The following is a 7,187-nucleotide window of genomic DNA, read 5'->3' on the forward strand; positions in this document are numbered from 1 at the left end:
GAAGGAGGGAGGGAAGAAAAGAAACAATGAAAGAAAGGAAAGGAAGGAAGGAAGCCAGCCAGCCAGCCAGGCTGCATGGGTACTAAGGTAACGAGGGCAGGTGAACGCTAGGGCAAGGTGTGGCTCTGTGTATGTTTTACCATGGGGGTGGCTTCCAGGCTGCGCCATCTTGGTCCAGATGATAGTCCTGGACTGTGCTCTGCTGGTGTTGGTATAGGGAAAGAATTCCATCCCACCCGCCTTTATAAAAACAGTTTTCTTGGAACAAAACCTTCTCTCCCCGAGAGAGAGGCAGAGTTGGCAGTCTCAAGGCGGAGGCAATGTTAATTACTAGGGTGTCACAGACCCCATGCCCCAGGGTGCCGCTGGGCACCGGCCTGCAGGGGTCTCCTGCTGGGGTCAGAGCCTAGGACCTCCACTGGGCCATGTTGAATGGCCTTGGGCCTGTGGACACGGTGCTGTCAGCCTGGATGTGGCCTTTGTGTCGCTCGACTTTCCATGGTCATTCATCTTGCTTTTCCAATAAGTTCTTTCTTCTTTAGGCAGACAGAGTGGGGAAAAGAAAAAAGTTTGGGTTGCTTTCCAGTTTAAGCCAGAAATAGCCATCACAGAAAAAAAAGAATTGGAAAATAGAGAGAAGTATATTATATATATATAAAAAAAATCTCAATTTTGCCACCCGAACTCCCCTGCTGCGGTACACATCTCGCCGGTCTTTTTCTTCTCTGTGTGGTTTTTGTTTGGCTTGATATTTTTTTTCATTTTTTTCTTTTGCCGGGATGTGATTATGCTGAGTGTACAGAACCCAGCTGCCTCTTTTCCTCACGTAGCATTTTAGAATAAGCATCTTCCTGTGTTATTACAAACCCTCCGTAAACATCATTTCAGGACTCGCTGGCTGTTCGTGGAGTGAACGTCTCACGGTTTATTTAAACATCCCCTCCCTCCTGCGGAGAGGGTGGGATTTTTGTTTTGTTTTGTTTTCTTTTCTTTTGTTTTCCTTGTTGGTTTCTTTCTTCTCTTCATAAAGAAAAGGTCCTTTGTTTTCTTGTTGCTCTCCGGGGCTTCCATCAATATTTACAAGAGCCCAGCCTAGAGCTTCTCCTGGACACACATTGCACTGTGGATACAAAGCACAGAGCCCTGGGCCTGGGCCTGGACCCTTTGCTCTCTCGGCAGGACTCCCAGCCGCCCTTGGAAATGAGAAAGTCCAGCTGGGCTCGGGGCAGGGGGCGGGGGACACCCAGGTGTCTGTCCCTGTGGGGTCTCCGTCCAGGTGGAACCAGGGTCAGCATGCACTGGGTCCTTGCTTTTATACCAGACACTGGGTTCACCTACAGAGATCGCTTCACTTGACAACACCTCCATCTCCCAGCCCCAAGTGGAAGTCAAAAGCTCAGAGAGTCAACATCCAAAGGCAGTCTATTTCTTTGGACCTACCTCTCCCACTTCTAAAAAGGGGTGTAATGCAGGGGAAAGGGGGTAATGCAAGCTGCATCTCAGCTAGCCGCAGTGGGGGGAGAAGGGAGGGAGGGAGGGAGAGAGAGAGAGAGACCCAGCTCTTCCCGCTTTTGTCGGCCTTACCTAGTAGGACCTTGTGGGCCCCCTCCGGGTGCCCTGAAGCTGTAACCCTAGCCAGAAATATCCCCTAGGCAGGCATGAGGCTGTGGAGAAAGAAGAGAGATGAATGAAGCAGGGGGAAGAGGAGAGGCGTTTTCAGAGAACTGGGGAGCTCTGAATAAAGGTTCCACCCGCAGGAACGTCCTCTCAAACAGCTCCCAGCCTCAGGTTCTTTGAAAAGTGAGATGTGGGTCAAAATAAAACAAAAATGAAACCGCCGTGGAGTCTCATTTGTATTTTGTGTCTAAGGAGGAGGTGGAGACGTGGATTTTATGCCAACAAATGTTCTCAGCAGGAACTCTGTGTACCACTGCCCTGACATGGGCACTCACTTTGAGCAGAAAAGCTCAAGGACAGCACACAGCCCTGAGTTCAAGCCCCATGACCTTCAACAAGACAACAAAAACCTAAAACCCAACACCTGTATATTTGATTAATTACTAGTAATTGTATCATGTGGGGGTGGGGTTGGAGGGGAGTGTATGCGGTACTGGGCTTTGAATGCCCAGGGCCTTGTACACTCAAGGCTAGCACTCTATCACTTGAGCCACAGCTCTGCTTCCAGCTTTTTGCTGGTTAATTGGAGATAAGAGTCTCACCAACTTTCCTGCCTGGGCGGGTGCTTCCTGAGTAGCTAGGATGACAGGCATGAGCCATGGGCACCCACCATGTCCCATTTGTTGCACACCTCCTAAACGACACCTGTGGCAAAGATTCTCACAGCCACCCTGTGGTGGTGTGTGATGATCAACCCTTGTTCCCAGAGGACGGGAAGGTGAGGTCTGTCTGACCCCCTCATCCAAGGTCATCACCAAGTCCAGCTGGGAGCTGGAATCATGTCCTAAACTTGGGGATGACTCAGAAAAGGTATTTTGGGGGCCCTCACGGGGAAGGGGGGATCGGGAGGGGCGGGCATGCCAGCCCTGGCCCTCTGCTCCCTCAGCTGAAGCCCTTCCAGGCCTTCAGAGGAAATGAGAAAGGCTCAGAGAAAAGTCTTGGGACTGCCAGCATCCCCTTCCACCCCCTGGAAGCTCCGCCCCCTCCTCTCATGCTGACCCCCCAACAGGTGCCCCTTGAGCTGCCCATGGGGGCGGGTCCATTACCCCCCCATGCCCACAGGTCTGCAGGCCCTTTGCAATGCCCACAAGTGACAGGTCCTATTCCTTTGCATTCGGTGCCCACGTGCACACACATGGACTCACAGTCTCCCCCCACCTCCCAGACATACAACTAGGGGTGGGACAAAGGGGCATTGGCTTCCCAGACCCAATGCTGAGAACATCTCTAGGCTCTGTCAGTGTGCTGGCCAATTTAGCGCCCCCTGGAGGAGATGTAAGCAATGATACAGGGGAAGTCCCTGGCTCTCTACACCCATGAAGTCCCTGGCTCTCTACACCCAGGGTGGGTCACATGGCCCTCCATTTCCTCCATCGGACTGAGCCCAGGGGTCCATGCCAGTAACTAGATTGAGAATACCCTTCCAGAAAGCCCCTTCTGGCCTTCCTGTTGGTGGCACCCCTCCTGCTCCTGTGCTTTAGCAAGACCAGATGAGAGGTGCCAACTCCTCCTCTTCACCGGTCCCTCCTGTCTTCCTTAGCACCTCAGGGACAGCTCAGGCTGTGGCAGCCCCAGCCACCTCCCTGCCAGCCCTATGTACACAGCCCTATCTTCCAAAAAGTACGGCAGCTTGCACACAGGACAAGCAATAAGACTGCACATGCCTGTCAGAAGGCTTCACACTACACACACATTGTGTCTTGATTTCTAATGAGTGTCAGAGTAGAAAGCGGAGGTCGTTCTGTTCTTGAGCTCTGTGGCCTGGAATCTCATGGACATATCCTCCGACAGTCTTTAACCTGTAGATCAGAGGAGAGAGGCCTTCACTCTGGCCCCCATTTGAATCACAATTCATTGAGTGAATTCTTTAAAAACAAAATTATCAAACCAAGAAGAACAGGAGGCGGAGGAGGAGGAAGAGGAGAAGGAAGAGGAGGAGGAGGAGGAAGAAGAAGAAGAAATCCTTCTGTAACAAAATTCAATCAGCAGGTCATGGACAGGTCCCTGGCCACAGGTATTTAACTTCCTGGGTTAAATCTAAAAGCAGTTACCACTTTCTAGGTTTTTACCCTGTGGCTCTTTGGCTCGCTAAGCCCACCTCCTCTGCCCAGTCCCAAGTAGGGTGGGCAGGACGTGAGGGAAAATAAGGGTACACTCATCTAAATGACTGCCTGTTTATAGAAAAGAAATACCGTGGGGGGAAAATGGGTATGGTGGCTGGGTGACAACACACAATTCTGGGCTACATTCACTGTGAGCACACGCTTATCATGGTTTTTCTTTTGGGGTTTGGGTTTTGTGCCTGTAGTGGGTTTTGAATGTAGGATCTCACAATGTCACTTGGGTCCCCCACCACCACCTCCCCCTGCTTAAGTCTAGTACTTTACCACTTGAGCCACGTCTCTACTTCAGGCTTCTTGTTGGTTAACTGGAAATAAGAGTCTCATGGATTTTTCTATATCGGCTGGCTTTGAACCTCGATCCTCGCATCTCAGCCTCCTGAGTAGCTAGGATGACAGGCTTGCACCACCAGTGTGGCTGTTACATTTGATCCTATTAGAAAAAGATACACAAACATTTATAGCAGCAGATGCAGCTGGATAAACAGCAAGCCCAAGAAAGCAGTAGAGACCATTTACACCCCAAACAACTCATTATTGTTTTGACATCTTTATTTCCTGTTTCTTACTATCCATAATATAAAAAATTTTTTAAAAAATGTGGTCTTGCTCACCGTCTGCTTTCTAACTGGCTTGTTTCTTCCCCCGTGAGTTGTGTTTTTAAAATATATCACTGAATCTTTTTTAAAAGAAGAAAATAGCAGTAAAATACACAGACTCTCCAACAGACTATTTTAACCATGTGTAAGAAAAGAGCTGGTGGGACCTGGCTCTCATACCATGGAGCAAACAGCTGCCTTGCCGGCCCTCCATCTCCTGCTCGCAGCCCTGCCTCCTCCCCTCGGCACCCACAGCCCCAGGAGGAAAAGTTCTATTTCCCTTTGGAAATCGCTCTTTCTAAGCAAGAGACTTTGTCGGCACAGATAATAGGAAGTGTGCCTGTAGCACAAACGCTGCGTCGTTTTCAGTCACTCTGGAAGATTCCACAAGCCACAGAACCCAGCTATGGAATGCTCCAGGGCACAACTGCCTTCTTTACACAGCTGCCCTTTCCCTCCTCATCCCCAGGGGCCCGGTAGGCAGCCAGGGGGAAAGCTGAGAGCCCTCCCTCCTCTCCCAGCTCTCTCTGGGGCCCACCCTCCACCCCCCTCCTCTTCCAGGCCTCTCCCTTCCCTCCCCCTTCCCACAAATGCTTCACTTTCCATCCCTTGGGATCAGTAGAGCAACACAACACACAAGCAGTGTGCTTTAAATTGAGGGGTTTCCTAGAGCAGTGACAAAAGTCTTAGACCTCTGGGAGCTGAATGCTGGTGGCTCAGACCTGGGATTTCAGCTGCTCAGAAGTCAGAAAAAGCAGAGCTGTGTCTCACTTGGAAGACCACTAGCCTTGAGAGAGAAAGCTAAGCAGTGATGCCCAGGTTCTGAGTTCAAGCCCCAGTACACACACACACACACACACACACACACACACACACACACACACACACACACACACACACACACACACACAGTCATCAACTCTTCTCTGGTGTTCAAGCCTGGGACAGGGCTATGTTTAAGGAGCACTCACTCCATTACTATGTGACCAGGCTGGTGAGGTGACCCACTCATGGGGAAGATCCGGTGGACATCCAGGTGTGTTACTATGGCCTGGATGATGCAGGGGGAGCTAGGGCTGGGTCCTCATCATAGAGATGATGTACCCATCAGATGATCCAGCAGCTGAGCTGCCCTCCGCGTCCGCCCAGCATCCTCAACCCTATACCTACGACACAATTCCCTTTCTCTTTGGTGATGTTGAATTGATTTCCATTGCCCTGCCCTGGAGGATTTACCAGCCCTCACCTTTGACCTCTACCAGGTGTGGGTGGGGCTTCCGCTCCTCGCGTGGACGGTGCGCAGAAAACGTGTGCTGAGCTGGATCCTTGCTGCTTCAGCAGCTAAGTAAAGTTAGGCCCACGGAAAGAGGAGCAGAGCCATGGGGGTGTCTCGTAACCCACTTAAGGAAATAAACCAGGCACACGCTCTTCTCTGCTTCCATCTGATGGAGCCAATTAGTACGCTAATTAAAACCGAGTCTTATCTGTTTGCTAAAGTGGGCCCAGCAGGAGCCCAAGTTGGCAGGATTGGGCTGGCAAAAACTGTGGGTTTCCCTGGCAGTAGAGAAGACGCCAGTTCCCACCTCACCTGGTCCAGCGTTTTGTCATGCGGTGGCCCCTGCCTCAGTGGGACCCCATCCCAACATGCTCCCGCTCGCCAGGCGTCAAGCGCCTGGCCCCTGACCCGCCCGGGTCCCAACTCAAAAGAGCAAGAAGCTGCCATCCTCCCCCAGCCCCGCCTGCTTGCACACCGCACCGCGCGCGCACAGCTCTGGAATGGTAACACAAAACAGGATTTCAGGAGAGAATGCTTAGCCTACTTAAAACAGCTCGCTGCTTTCCAGCAATTAGGACCATTTGCACCACAATGGATGAGCCTCGGAGCCTGGTTTTCTGCTGGGGAGCCGCTGGGCGGGTGCAGAGCTTGGCACCCTTTGCCAGCGGTTGGCTTATGTAGCCACAGGCTCTCCAGAGGAGCCAGGGCACCATGCAGCGCAGAACGCCATCCCCTGCACTCGGATTCCTAAGTCTTCTGCGGGTAACTCCCTCTGTGCCTGTGTCCTGGCATCTCTAAAAGGAAGGGACGGGGTCATTGTAAGGGCTAAGTGAGTGAGCTTGTTCCAGAGTGGCTCCCCAAATGAGACACACTGAATCCAACCACCCCTAGGGACCATCAGGCATTGAAAACAGCAAACACCTTGGGTCTGGGTTCTACTACTCATCCCTAAGTTTCAGCTCAGCAGCCAGCAGAGACCACTGGGATTGCAGCCCCGTAGCAGAAAACATCTGCTTCGCGTCACAGCTCAGCTGCAGACAACGCCCACCAGTGTTCTTTGTAGCTCCACTGCCAGAATTGTTGGCCCTCTACGGTGTCTCCTCAGGTTCTTAAATCACGAGTTCACAGAATGAAGTCCAGGACAGTGGAGGGGTGATTGTGAAGAACTTTATTCAAAAGAGATGAATCTAGCTTGACTGTAGCTTGAATACAGCTTGAACGGCTACTTCTGCTTTTCCAGGCGTCCATCCTCTCTTCTTCGAGTCTCTCGCTGTGTGTCTGTCCCAGTGGCTCTGAGTCTGAGTGGTTCCTGTGTGTGTGTGTGTGTGTGTGTGTGTCAGAGGTTGGGCCTGGGTGCTGTCCCTGAGCTGCTTTTTCGCAAGGCTAGACTCCATGTCTGACACTTTTCAGTAGGTAGTTGGAGATAAGAGTCTCATGGATTTTATTTTTCCTGCCCAGGCTGGCTTCGAACCACAGTTCCCAGATCCCAGCCTCCTAAGTAGCTAGGATTCCAGG

This window comes from Dipodomys spectabilis, unplaced genomic scaffold, assembly GCF_019054845.1.
Source record: "Dipodomys spectabilis isolate Male_0828 unplaced genomic scaffold, ASM1905484v1 ptg000504l, whole genome shotgun sequence".
NCBI classification, from domain to species: domain Eukaryota; kingdom Metazoa; phylum Chordata; class Mammalia; order Rodentia; family Heteromyidae; genus Dipodomys; species Dipodomys spectabilis.